At 34.9% G+C, this 12,945-nt stretch overlaps 1 pseudogene; it reads right to left on the bottom strand.

Moving 5' to 3' along the window:
• Window positions 1–222: 222 nt before the first annotated feature.
• On the bottom strand, window positions 223–529 carry LOC109449540 (cytochrome c oxidase subunit 6B1; annotated as a pseudogene).
• Window positions 530–12,945: the final 12,416 nt, after the last annotated feature.

Genomic DNA, 12,945 nt, shown 5'->3' with positions numbered 1-12,945 from the left:
TTATAACATTGAGGAAAATTGACACTTAAAATATTGATAAAATTAGGCTGTTTTTTGGAAATAAAGATTTGGGATTAATTTTTTAAATTAATTCCATGACCAGAATAGATAAGGAATGCAAATATGTCTTTTTTTTTTTTTTTTTTCACTTTTCCATCAAGTATTTATTATTTGTTAAGCCATGATTCAGGATCCCAGCGTAGGATGTACCCAGGTCCCCCTTCACCTCCTGGGAGAAGGATGGAGGGAAAAGGAGAAATGGGTGGAGCTAGTTGAGATCTTCCCAGGAAACGCGCCTTCTGCCCAGCTGTGGTCCCAGGCCGACACCCAGGATGTGGGGCAGAGGGACTTGTACGTACACTGGTACCACTTGCGTGCAGTCGTCACCCGCCTTCGCCACCATTGCTTCTCAAAGTGGTGGAAGTCCAGGTAGTTCTGCCAACAGTTCCTGGTCTGGTTCTGCCCGGGGAAGCAGCTCTCAAAAGGCAGTATGGTCCTTCTTGATTTGGATCTTGATGTCTTCTGCCATGTTGCTGACTCCTAAACAGACCCCTGAAGCATCTCCTAGCTCAGTGTGTGAATGTGTCCTTGAACTCTGTTTCATTGTAATGCCGTAAGTTTACTAGGCTGGTTATTATTCATTGTCATTGTAGAATATAAAACACACGTATCAATAGGTATTTTGCTTGATGAATGTAAGCTTTATTATCATATTTGTATTTCATTGTTTTAATACATATTTTAATGTACTAAAAGTTGGAAAACCATGCAATTTATAATTTAGTTATATTAGGAAAATAAATTTAACATAAATAAATTGAGAGAAAAACAATTTCACTTTTATATTTACATACGGAATGGCTAAAATATAGAGTGTTAACATAATTATTAGAATATACCATTTGATAAAAGTAACTATGTATTGATTATTCAGTTATTCTTATTTATTTACATACCATGTTTTACTTATTCTTTGAAAATGGGATAAGAAGCAAATTTGCCCAACATATATTTTACATTACAGATTGTTAGTAAATTTGTTGGTAACAGACCAATGTAGCTTGCTCTATTAAACTAAGAGGGACTCTAAGGTAGCAAGGATTCTCAAAGCCTACCTTATAAATATCAATAAGCAATAAAAGAGTAAATATATAACAAAATACAAATATATAAGAAGGCTTTGAATAGTTTTATTGTCAGACATGTAATTTGAAATGATAGGCTGTTCCATCATTACCATTACTGATATTTATTTGTGTAGTACTTTATAGTTTTGAAAATAATATATCATCTGATTTTTCATATGATACTAGAAATGCTGTGAAGCTTCCTACATATCAGTTTTAGAAAAAAAAGGTACCTCAGATATCTTTAGTCCAATAGCCTAAATTTCACTCTTAAGTAAACCGCCTAAATGCATTGACTCTATTTGTGCTTATGATTCTGGGAGGATTAAATTTACTGATCAATATTCTCAGCTGCTTCCTATAACTAATCTTAGTAGTGGGACCACGCAATGTAAAAGTGGAAACACTTGTAGGTTTGCAAAACAATATACGGGTAAATTTGCATTTCAGATAAACAATGACTTTTTTAAGTATAAATATATCCCATATACAGATTGAGATATACTTACACTAAAAAAATATGCTTTGTATTTTTGAAATTCAAAATTAACTGGGTGTCTTGCATTTTTATTTGCCAAATCTGGTGACTCTAAGAAGTCGTTTTCTTGATAGAGTGTTGGAAAACCGTCTATAATTAAAACAACAAAATGTTTATGTTTCAAATTTTTAGACAAAAGTCTGTGGAAATCTAATATCTAATTCATTAGATAAACCAGCTTTATATATTTAAAAAAGCCCATTTGCAGAAGGAATAACTTGTTAATTATAAGGTAACACCCTTGCTGTATAAAGGAATAATAAAGAAACAAAATTGAAATACTCTTACTAACACATCTAAGCTAGGTAGCCAGAAGTGGAATAAAATATAAAAAGTGCAAAAGCACTAATCTTGCCATTGGTAGCTCTGATGAAATTGTAACGGGAAATTACAATTTATTCAGTGATCACTCTATCCCATTTACGAAACCTTTTGAGCAAAGCATTATTATAATTTCACAGATGAGAAAGCAGAGGTGCCTAGAAATGAAATAACTTGCCATATATTCCACTAAGAGGTGGAAGTAGGTTTCCAAACCGAATCTGGATTCAGAAACTCTTGGTCTTTCTACTGCATTATACTGTTTGATGAAAAAGGAATGTAAAAAGGTTGGCTTCTCAACATTTATCCACTCACTCCTCCATATTCCCATTTTCTGATATCTTCTTTGTGGTTAACACAATACTAGTATTCAATTATCTATGTCATAAAAGGCCCTTAACCTAAACTCCAAGATGTGTGAGTATATTCAGATAGTTTAAGCCAATCCCATGATTGGTTCATAGAAGTGGTTTGCACGTTTGAGTGTGTATCAGAATTACCAGGAGGGATTGTTAAAAGACACATTGTTGGACCCCACCGGGTTTCTGATTCAGTAAGTCTTGTGTGAGGTTGGAGAACTTAACATTTCTACAAGTTCCTGCAGATGCTGATGGTTCCAATGGCTGCACTGTGAAACCCACTATGTTAGGGATACTCTGTAACCAGTTGTGGCCAATGAGATGAGAGCAGGCTTGTGGGAAATGTTCTCTCACTCTTAAAAGACAATATGTTTCCTTATTATTTGAAATAATTTGTACCATGCTTTCTGGTACTTGTAACCAAATTTATCCTAAGTGATACAAAAGAATTAGAAGTTATTATCCCAGTTATTTTTGTAAATTTGAGCTCCTTATGATATGGATTTATAGCCTAGCAAATTAATAGATTCTCTTGTATGAAAACTTATGTTCACAAACTATTTCATTTCTATATACTGTATTTGATGTCACCATTACATTAACAGACCATCATAAAAGTGTCTATTAAGTAGGTATTAGTAGAAACAGTAAAAATAAATAGAATTTATGACTTGATCACAACAGAAAATCTGCTAGTGGACTGTGCAGAACATTGGACACATGCTCTGAGACGTATAGCTCTAGACCTCTAGTTTGTCTGTTGTTACAGGGTTTTGGCTCTAGATGTAATACATATTTTATTTAGCATCTATGAGTTGCCAACCAAGGGTCTCCAGGCATGCTTTGCAGGCATTTAAAAACATAAACATTCAATATCGTTGTTTTGAGATTTTTTAATGAAAGGATTCCTTATTATTGCATGATTTACATAACCCATTCTTAAAATATGTTAAATATGGTGATGGCATTTGAAACAAGAATGCCTAAACTCGCACAAAAATGCTGGTGGTCACTTTAGCTGAACAAACGCTTGACTTGAGATGTTAACAGCTCTGTTTCTCTGTTGAGTTTCTATGCAATAAGTACTGACAAGTGCTGCTTTTTCTGACTCCACTAACAGCGTGTGAAGGTTTGCTTTGTAGTTAGCTACAGAACCACATTTTTTCTTTCCAGTAACTAGCCTTTCCATTTAAATTGTCTGTTATTCTCCTGTTCTTTCTTGATACAACATAACTTTTTTGTCTTAAACCATTCAACCTCCAAAACTCCACTCAAACCAAACACAAAGGAGAAATCCATGACATATTTTTTAGGCTAATTGTCCAATGATTATTTCTACCCAATTGAATTTACCTCTGTTACCTTGGTAACCAAACTATTACTCTCTGCCAACAAATTTCACCTCTCCCCTGTATTCCTTAGGATATCTGCATTTCGTAGCTTCTCCATTAGGTTCTCAGACCAAGTTTTCATAAACTCAGGTCCTTGTCAGTTGAGCTTACATTATGGATCTCCCATCTTCCACTTAAAAAGGAAAATGGTAAATCTCTTTTGAACAATTTAAATACCTTTTTAATTAAATAAGTCCATTTTTCCTATTATTAAAATGACCTACCTTTCTTTCTCTCTCTTTCACTCACGCAAATATTTAGTTAGTGTTCACTATATGCCAGATACTATTTAAATACTTTTCAAATATTAACTCATTTAATCCTTTTAACAAACCTATGAGGTAATACTATTATTCCCAATTTATAAATGAGGAAAATGAAAAACAGATCTTAAGCAACTTGCTGTAGTTCACACAGATAGTAAGTAATAGAGACAAGATTGGAACCCAGACAGATTAGTTTTAAGTATTTGAGCTCTTATCAATTTTATATAAATAGTAACTAGAAGTCCTCAAATAAATCACTATTGTTAAGAAAACAATTTACTGATTATATCTAGAAAATAGTCTTTTGACTATTGTTAGCCATAAAAGCTCATGTTAGATCATCGGAATCTATTCCTCTCTCGAAAAGTGATGAATCTTGTATTTTTTAAATGGGAAAAGTTATTCTCAGTCCACTACAAAACTTTAAGTAACTCCCCAAGTATCACTAAGATATACTTAAACACATGTCTACCAAGAATTTCTGCAGAATATAAAATATGAAAAACATCGATTACCTAATTATGTGTCGTTAAACTCATAAGTGGGCCTGTGTGCAGCATGCAACAATAGTGTACGATATTGATTGTATATGGATTGTTTTTCTTCTACGTGGAAATGAGTCAAGTGTGATGTAAAAAATGCATAAGGAATACAGATAACTCTTAGCAAAATAAATAAGCAGTATACAATTAGGATTAGTTACTTCCTCATTGAAAAAGTGCCTCAGTGACATTTGATGGCAAGCGAAAAGCTATCCTCATCCTTAATATGCAGGAAAGATGATAGCACATCCTAATACACAATGCATTTAGATAACACAAGTTATGATCCTATCAGGAGATCTAGCCACTAAACATTCTCTCCCCTGGTCTCCTGTGTGACTTAAATGTTCTTCTAGTGCATGTATGCACATTCAGTGTGATGTGTTTTTAATTATGATAGTAAATTTTTGGATTACTTTTTTTTGCAAGTCAACAGAAAGAATATTTCCATACTGCTATTTCAGGTAGTTTTGGTTGCTTATATTAAATTCAGCCTGTTGGAACATGAGTTATAAGTGTCTCCTTTGACTTAAAAACTAAGTGACTGAAACATGACATAAAATTTTTGATTAATGGAGCACACTGTGGGTACATTGACTTTTGATGTGATTTCCATCAAAAGGATGCCAAATCCTTTTTTTGTGTTCAAAAGATAACTAGCTTTGATCCCAGTTAATTTGTAAATTTGGAGGTAATACATTCTGCCAGTCATTGAATTTATGTTGAATCAAGTGGAAGAATAGGCATTCTGTGGTGGTTTGAACTGATTGCATCAAAAGCCCATTAAAAAAAAAAAAATGGTGATGAGTAATACCTCTCAGTTTGGCTTAGAATAGAGTTGTAGGTAGTCTCTCTAAGTGCAGTGGAAGTGCACTATAACAGACCGTTCTTCACTTAAAGGACCACTACCCTGACCCACCTCTGAGTTGATTTCCGGGAGGACAGATGCATGTTGCTGACTCTCCCAGTCTGCCTCAGTTGAACTCTTCTGACTATCCACAGTTTTCCTTAGAAAACAGTGAAGTTATTTGGCAATCCTAGGAATTGGCTATGGCCTCATTACTATGAACTTTGGTTCTTTAATGTTCTTAAAATGAATATATTGTCGTGGGTTTAGGAGACTAGCAAATATTGAGTAAATAAAATATATTACAAAAATTACTTAATTTAAATATAGTATTTCTGTGAAGTAGATATTTTATCTATAGTTTATAAATGATAAAACTGAGAGTCAGTTTTAAGCCCAAGGTCACATGACCAGTAAGCCTGTGTATGAGATTTAGTCCACACCTAACTCCAAAACGTGTAAAAGCCTTTTAGTGGATTCCAAGTTGTGTTTTAAATCCTGCAGATAGACTGGGGGAATCCCCTAGGATTTTCCTGTAAGAAAATCCAGTGAGTTTCCTCTGTGGCAACCATATGTATTAGAGAAGGAGCAGTTATAACCTTAGTTTATATGCTCTAATCCCCTCTTACTTCATAGGTGCAAACATATTAAAATAAACATGGAATTATACTAAAGGCTTTAAATGGCGATGATGGTGGCAAAGGAGGAAAATCCAGGAGAAGAGTTTATATAATACATACATGGAAGAGTGAGAAGGGAAATTTATGGAATGATAGGCTGACCTTGCATTTGAAACTCTCAGGTCTTTTGTGAGCTTTGCTTTTGCTATGCTGCCTTCCCTACCGTCTTCTAAGATTCTAGCAACAGAAGATACACCATGGCAAATTGACCATGCATGTTCTGCTATTCTATTAAAGGCATGGATTGAAATGCGATTTTTAAATCTTAGCTGGAAGAGATCCAATGCAGCCCTCTCATTTTCCATATGTAGACTAAGCCTCAGAATGATGGTTTTACCTAATTTAGAGCAAACTTACAAGTAGTTGCAGAACAGGACTAGACTCTCAGCTTCCTCACATTCAATCCACCCTTCTTTTAGAATGAAGAGGTTTTGCCCTTTACTGAAGAGTGAATATGCCTATTCTCTTCTAAGGGGTTAAGTAAACCTTTTGCACCAGAGTCCATAAATTTTCACGTCAAACTGCATTTCCACAACTGATCCTTGATCCTCAATCCAATGAAATCCTTTGCTGCTGTGAGAAATACTACATATATGACTACCTTATTTGGGAACTATTTCAAGTGTTTTTGTCTTTTAAAAAAATTATTCTACATTTAATTTATCCTGTAGGCTGAGTTAGATCTCCGTCAAGAGCACTTCTTTGGGTGCAATAGGCTTTTGGGTTTCTATTAAAATTTCCTCTATATTTAAAATAAAGAACAAAATTATATTTGGCCAAAAGAAAGATTTCATCAAACTTTTGTGTGAGAATAGGCTCATGTCTGCGATAAATATACACACACGCTCAGTTTCTTGAGGGAAGTGCTCTTTGTGGAGCCTAACATGACTTATGGGTGTAGCTTACAAGCTGTGTGCCTTCTGGGGGCTGCTGCTCACTTAGTTTATTGATGGCATTTTATTGTATTGATCAGAGAACACAATTGAGCTGCTTTGAGTGCACTATGGTACTTTCCAGATTGGTATAAACTCTTTATTTTTCTTCTGATTTCTCTTGTCATCATCCATCATTTTTCACTTTTGAGGCAGACACAACACTTCCAGGGTTTGATCTTATGCCCATGCTTTTTAGTTGAGACATATTACTCTGAGCTAGAAATGTTTCATCTTTTTAATGATCATCCTTATCTTCATTAGAGTGAAAGCACATATTCCTAAATGCCCTGCTATATTTTACTGGAATGGGTCTGTGTCCTGATGCAGAGGCTAAGAGAGTTGCCGAAGAGATTGTCTGTCTTTTGGCACCATTGATTAAAATAAGATGACTTTATATAATTTGTTATTGTGATGGTGGAAATTTAATTTCTCAGACTTCTCAATTAAAGAGCTTCCAGAGTCTCACCATACTTTTCCTTAGATTTTATCTCAAGGAGTATTTTTGCCTGCAAAAACATCTAAGAGTGTTTTGATTGAAAAGGGAAAATCCTTGTGTGTTTATAATACATTTATTGAATAGAGAGAGCCACAACTATTCCCTGAGAGTTCTATCAGCGCCTGAAATAGTATATTTAGAAATTCTGATGCCTCAGACTTGATTCTCACCTTTCCTCTCTTATCACTGTTTTTCTTTACAATTTTTTCCCCCTTACTTTCCTTTTATTCTTACTTCTCCCCAACTTCCTCTCTGCTATGTGGTTTGAGCCTCAGCAGGTGTCAGTGAAGTTTCCCTTAAATATATGTTATCCTCTGTAGGTCATGATGAGCTTATTTTATATAGTAGAATAGGTTTTAAGAGGTGATTTGGTGAATATTTCTAAAAAAAAAAAAAAAAAAAAAGTTAGGGGCACCTGAGATGCCCTTTCCCTAAGGAGCTCTGACAAGTATTATTTTTTGCAAATCCTTTTAGTAATCCCTCCAGATGTTGGATAACTTGAGTGTCATTAGTTTGCTAATTACCTATTGAACGGAGATCCCATCCTTTGTCTAACAGAATCCTTCATGGACTAATTTTAAACATATTTTTTTCCTGTTTAGTTTTCAATGGAGATAGAATTCAGAATACTGATGACTTTGCAATCATACTTGTGTTACCAAGAAGTCATCAAACTTTATTCTAAATAATCTTGACTTTCTTTTATACTTGCTTCACAGGTTTGTCTCTTTTTCATTTATTTAATTCTCTTCCTGGCGTTTTCTGGATCTTCCTTCACATTTTTGTTGTTTGATAAATTTCTGGACATTACAATAAAAGTTGGGATGGATTGGATGAATCAGCAGTCTCCATCTTAGTTGAAAAAAAATTACATTTTAAAGGAGACAAGAATAAAAAGTTTTATTCAGTCATGTGCATGGCTGAAAAAAGAAAATGATTTTTTTAAAGAATAGCTTCTCAGCATTGGGTTATGACTTATCAAGAAGTGTCAGTGTGAATTTTAGCAGTTTGGCTTACTGTTCTCTCACAGGAGAGGAAATTATATGTTTTGCAAAGATCATGATACCTTAATGCCAATAAAAACCTATTATTCAGTAGTTAATCATCACTGAGTGGCCAATGGCTTTAAGAGTTTGCTTTTTACCTTTCTTCCAAGGGAAAACTATAAGTTTTGACTGTGGTTCTTATATTTAACACAAAGTAGAAGATGCAATGGAAGTGACAAAGGAAGGAAAGAGAGGTCTATTCTGGGAGAAGGAAGTTGACAAAAATACCATAATGAATTTCTGAACATTTATGACTTAATCATCAAAATATTGAATTACTTAACATGACTGTTTGCTTAAGAAAAACATTAACCACTTTGACGTGTATGGTTTTGTTTTATTTTATTTTTTTCCTAAGAATTGAGGGGAAGCAGAAAATGCTATAAATGCAATCAAAATAAAAAGTGTATGTCTAGTCTGAGCCAAAATGTTTTTTAACCTAAAACTACCAGGTCATCACGACTGGCACCTTAATTTCAACCCCAGAGCTATTACAGTTATACAAGAAATATGAAATTAAAATAAATTCATAAATATGATATAAATATACTAAGAATCTGTCACAAGACTTGAATATTAAAGACAATCTTGAAAATTATAAAGTCAAGGATTTACTTAGAATTTCAACCTCCTCATTTCCAAGAAATCTAAAATCCCATGTAGTTAAAAAAAGAAATATTCCAAAAAGTATGCTGTCCAATCAGAATTCTGGAATAGCCCTGACGTCAGACACAGCATGTGTTAGAAGTGGGAATGAGCAATGGAAAATTCTGAGAGTGAATTGAAGGGATGTGGAAATGCTGTGTCTGTTTCCCTGCTCAGTTATAGATGTGGTGATTGCTATGAATCCAGTACACTTAATAAAGAGAATGAGCATCTGTGTAAATTGCCACTGATGTTTTGGAGCTAGAGAAAAAAAAGAGACAATTCTGGAAAAAAAAAAAAGAAAGAAAGAAAGAAAGAAAGAAAGAAAGAAAGAAAGAAAGAAAGAAAGAAATTCTTCTGCTCCTCAGGACTAGGAGCTTTTTGTCCACCACTGAAGCTCTTACAGTCAAATTTGTTTTTAAGGTGTGGACCACAAGGATTTTGATTTGAATTAAAGAATTCCAGGCGAGCTGTCAGTGCTAGTCATTCTAGACCCAGTCGTTCTCAGTTCTCTATGCATATTTGAATCACTTGGAAAGAATTTAAAAATATGGATGCCTGGACCCCACTTGCAGATATTCTGATTTAATTAGTCTGGAGTGAGGCCCAAGCATTGGTATTTTTAAAAGCTTTCCAAATAACAGAAAAAGTACTGGTTGTCGTCATGGCAGAGTACAGACTAAACTTCCTGCCAATATCAATTATTAAAACTGGACAAAATATAAAAGGCATGTATTTGAAGGTACTGAAGGGCAACTAAAGAGGGGAGGGCATAATCTAGAAAGAAATGATTCTTGAAAGAACGGAAAAATACTAGGTAAGTTGAATAGATAACAAGCTTTTCCCCAAGGACATGCCTCAGTTTCTCTGGGTACAGGTGAATCCTGCAATAAGCAGAAGTCTCACTCGACTGAGGAAACAAAGAACAGTGTTGGAGCTTGCTATGGACGCTAAAAGTTAAGGAGAAAAGTGTTAGAGGAAGCTACAGAGAAAGGAATCCCAAAACCTGCATACCATTTCTTTCAAATAGCTGACTCCCAAATTGCTCATAACAGGGTTCATACTTCAAATAACTCAGCAGAAATCTATAGCTTGGAGGCTGAAGAGATGTACAAAGACTTTGGCAGTGTCTAGACATATGAAGATAGTGTTTGGCGTTTATGTCCTGCCAAACTCCAAGGGCTTGGTAAAAACTTTCAGCTTTTTTTTGAGACCTCAGATATACTATGCCATAGGACAGTGGGCAGAAATAAAGTATACCAGGCCAAGTGAAGCTTAAACCCTAACTTCTACAGTGTCAATGTGATATGCTCCTACTATATTTTCTTGCCAGAGGGAAACGCATATTTGGAAGAACATAACTTTTTCTAAAGGCTCTACATGTTTTTACCTATGATGTCTAGCATGCAATCCAAAATCAAGGAGAAATTTTGGTTCTGGAGAAGTTGGAGTAATATGGAATAGGATTTATTCTGTTACCTGAAACAACAGAAACATCTGGACAATATAAGAAGCAACAGCACTCAAGACACTGGACATCAAAGAAGGATAACATTTCATGAGAGTTAGGAAACCAACGAGGTACACCCTCTGATTAAACAAGTTCACTACTTGGGAGAAAGTTTCTAAACCAAAGCACAAGGATGACAGACCTAAATAAAGTTTAGTGGATTTGTTAAGTTGAGGAGACTTTGCTATATTCCAGGGAAGCCATAGCAGCAATAGTGGACAGCAGAGTACCAGGTGGGAGAGAGCTGCACAGAGAGAACTCATTTTCAGATGGTCCTATGGAATCTTCAGCAGAGTACTGATTATTGCATATGCCTGGGGATTCTACTTGAGGCCAGGAAGAGAAACACCCTAAAGATTGAGAAGGAACAGTGGCTGAAAGTCTTACTGGGCCAAGACCAGTGACTGTTCCTCACAGACAGAGTGGAAAGCCTCATAATGCATGAAGAATAGGTTACTCTACTAAGAATGGGGTTGCTTCAGTCCCGAGGAAAATTAATCCAAAACTAAACGCTACTCTGGTCTTGCCTAAGTAGAGCAGAAAAGCCAGATGCAAATATATTGTTTCAAAGTAAATTTATTACTTCCCAGAACAAACTCCAAGAATATTTATAAGAATTAAAAAAAACCCAAAAAACTAGCACCTAAAATTTAAGACTCACATTGCTATAAATTGGATGGTTGTGTCTTCCCAAAATTCATATGCTGAAACCTAATCCCCAATGTGATAGTTTTAGGAAGTGAGGCCTGTGGAAGGTGATCAGGTCATGTTCTCATGATGGGATTAGTATCCTTAGAAAAGAGACCCTAGAGAGCTCTCTCACCCCTTTTACCATGTGAAGACATGGGGAGAAGATGGCTATCTATGAACCAGGAAGTGGGTTCTCACCAGACATCAAATCTGTCAGGGCCTTGATCTTGAATTTCCCAGTCTCTGACAATGTGAGAAATAAATGTTTGTTGTTTAAGCCACTGAGTCTATGGTATTTTTGTTACAGCAGCCTGAACAGACTAAGACACAGTCTCTAGCATCCAATCAAAATTATCAGCAGCAAAGAAATAGACAAATATTACCCATAATAAGGATAGTTTGAAATTCACTGAAACTGGCCCATAAATAGTACAGATGATTAAATTAATAGAGGAGGTTATTAAAAGTTACTGTGATCATATTCCACACCTAGAGAAGAGATTAAATATATAGAGATATGCAGGATATTTTTACACAACCTGCAATAAACTTCTCAGATGAAAACTACAGTGTCTGAAATAAGAAATACAGTGAATGAGATTGAAATTTATAACAGGTTATACATTGCAAAAGAAAAGATTAGTGATCTTGGAGGCATCGTAATAAAACCTTTTCAAAAAAATGTAGCGAAAAAAAGACAAATAGAGAAACTTTGGGGAAACTTTAAGAGGCTAAATACACATGTAATAAAAGTCCCAAGAAAGAGAATAAGATAATACATATATTTGAGGAAATAATAGCTGGGATTTTTTCAAATTTGATTAAAAAGATAAATCCATAGTATTAGTTTTCTCGGGCAGCCATAACAAATTACCACAAACTTGATGGCTTAAAACAACAGTAAGAAGTTCTAGCTCAAGGTGTCTGCAAAACCATGCTCCCTTGAGGGTCCTAAGAGAGGATCATTCCTTGCCTCTTCCAGCCTCTGGTGACACCAGGAATTCTTTGGCTTATATCTCCATAACTTCAATCTGTACTACCACGTTAGCATGTGCTTCTGTGGATCTTAAATATCTCTCTGTCTTTTTTAAGGACACTCATTATTGGATTACTTGCCCAACAAAATAATTCAGGATAATCCATCTTGAAATCTTGAACTTAATTGCATTTGCAAAGGTCTTTTATACAAATAAAGTCACATTCACAGGTTCTGGGTGGTGGATATAACTTTTGGTGAACTATTAGGTTGATGCAAAAGTAATCGCATTTTTTTGCAATTATTTTTAACCTTTTAAACTGCGATTACTTTTGCACCAACCTAATACTGTTCAAATCACTGTACCTATAGACCCAAAAAGCTCCACAAATCCCCAACCCAAAACATGTGAAGAAAACTACATCAAGGAACATCATAATCAGATTGCTAAAAAACAGTGATAAAGGGAAAATATTATAAGCACCCAGAGAGGGGGAAAAAAACACACCATCATATACACAGAAATGAAGATAAAGACGGTGACAGAATTCTTGTCAGAAAATAGTGGAGTACATT

This window comes from Rhinolophus sinicus, linkage group LG01, assembly GCF_036562045.2.
Source record: "Rhinolophus sinicus isolate RSC01 linkage group LG01, ASM3656204v1, whole genome shotgun sequence".
NCBI classification, from domain to species: Eukaryota; Metazoa; Chordata; class Mammalia; order Chiroptera; family Rhinolophidae; genus Rhinolophus; species Rhinolophus sinicus.
The sequence above is the reverse complement of the archived record's forward strand: the minus strand, read 5'-3'. Positions and strand labels throughout refer to the sequence as shown.